Source organism: Aplysia californica, unplaced genomic scaffold (assembly GCF_000002075.1).
Source record: "Aplysia californica isolate F4 #8 unplaced genomic scaffold, AplCal3.0 scaffold00507, whole genome shotgun sequence".
In the NCBI taxonomy this organism is placed as follows: Eukaryota; Metazoa; Mollusca; class Gastropoda; order Aplysiida; family Aplysiidae; genus Aplysia; species Aplysia californica.
Window position 1 is genome coordinate 302,432 of NW_004797777.1, and position 2,000 is coordinate 304,431.

Sequence of the window (2,000 nt, forward strand, 5' to 3'; positions counted from 1 at the left end):
TATATATATATAAACACTCGTACTTAGGTACACACACACACAAACAAATGCGTAGTCATAGATACACCTATGACACATATTATCTACACCCACTCTCACGCAAACAAAACAAACACACACACACATACTCACACACAAACACACCCAAACACAAACATAAAAGCAGATACACTAGCAGATACATTTTAACAAAATCAATTTTTGCAGTCAAGCACCACGGAGTCAAAAGACCAAGATTTCAGTAAGTCAACAATAGTCACCGACCATTTGTCATCAAGGCGGACGCACTGCTACTGAACCGGTCAGCAGAGCCATATCTATAGTGCGGTCAAAAATTCGTGGGGCAACTTATCCTCAATTTTTCTTAACTTAATCATATTTTTCTGCAACATTGAGGCTAGATTAAAAACATTTTTTCATAGAGTTATACAAATTACTATAAATCTCCGTCACACAGAAAATGGGATTGTTCACTGTTCTTCCCGCTTCTTGCACACATTTTGTATACCGCATAAGGCCTACGTCACAGCTCTCCAATGACACATTTTAGTGGCAAAACTTAGGCCGAAGGGCTAGAACCTAAATGGCCGCTGGATCGGAAAAAGTAAATTAAAGTAGTGGCAAAACTTGTGGCAAGAAATTAATTTAATATTGAACACATATTTTGAACTTAAGATTCTCAAAACATACGTTCAATAAGCATAAAGTCGCGATTAGAAAACTGACAGACTTGCTTTTAAAAGCGATATTGCCCGAGCTGTAAACTGTTTTAAAGCCGTAGAAACCATCGACTTGGATTTTTTAGATAGTAATTATTAAGGAATTTTCTAGAATACAGTGTACAGGTGTTTGAAAAAATACCCATCAGTTAAGACAAATTGATATGTCATTGTGCAAACGTTGGAGAATCTATGTTCAATAGTTAAGGAGATATAATTTGACAATATGTTACGCCACGAATTTTTGACCACACTTTAGTGAGAGTATTCAGTCAACTACGTGTACTGGCCTTTGTCTCGTTTCCTTTTTTAAAGTGTAGGTGCATTTGCGCCCCCATCAATACAATTTAGAATAATTTAGGAGGCAGGCTTCAACCCTACCTGTCAAGGCCAAGCCAGACCGAGAGGGATACAACCTCTCAGAAGGAACACCGAGATACTCGATAAAAAGTTTCCCCACTCAGGAATCGAACTCATATCTCCTGTGTGCGACATCTAAGCGCTCAGCAGCCACACAACAGACGCCATTTTCTCCTTTCCTAAGTGGTTTCTATGTCAATAATATCTACAAGGTTAAGAAAACAATTTGGGCGTCTAAAGCATACTGTTTGCATCTATGAGAACTCTTTGGCGGGTTTGAAGAAGCAAAATCTGGCGACACATCACAGAGTAGCAACTCAAGTATCGTAACTCGGCGTTTTAGCGCAAATAACTTTAAAAACAACAACTTATTTCAGGATACTGGGAAGGGGCGCACGTCCTGTAAAAAACCCTCATTGTTTTATGAAAGCTCACTTTAACTACATGCAGAACTTCGAGATATTGTTAATGGATGTGGCTGCAAAAAAATCATTAAAAAAAAATCTCCCAGTGAAATCTTAAAAACCTGATTTTATGATACTTGTGCCTCTATCCCTGAGACATAAGAGAACAAACAAATCCCCCACTCACCTCCCCACCTCCAGACACCGTTATTCATCAACTCGATTCATCTGGCGTTTGGCGGGAGGTGTCCGGGCCAGTGTATGGCTGTACCCAGTGCCAGTTCATTGTCAGTAGTAAGATTGACAGGAAGAGAAAGAAGCAGCTCAGTCGGAAAACCACCCGAGTCTATTGCTTTTAGGCCCACGGAGCAGACCTAGAAAGCCGTATGTCTCATTTCGGTGGAAAACAAAAATCCACGTCTAATTCGTAAAGCGATGCAACAGTTACCTCTCCATCAAATACATCTTACCGTGAGAGAGAAAGAGAATAAGAGAGAGAGAGAGAGAGAGAGAGAGA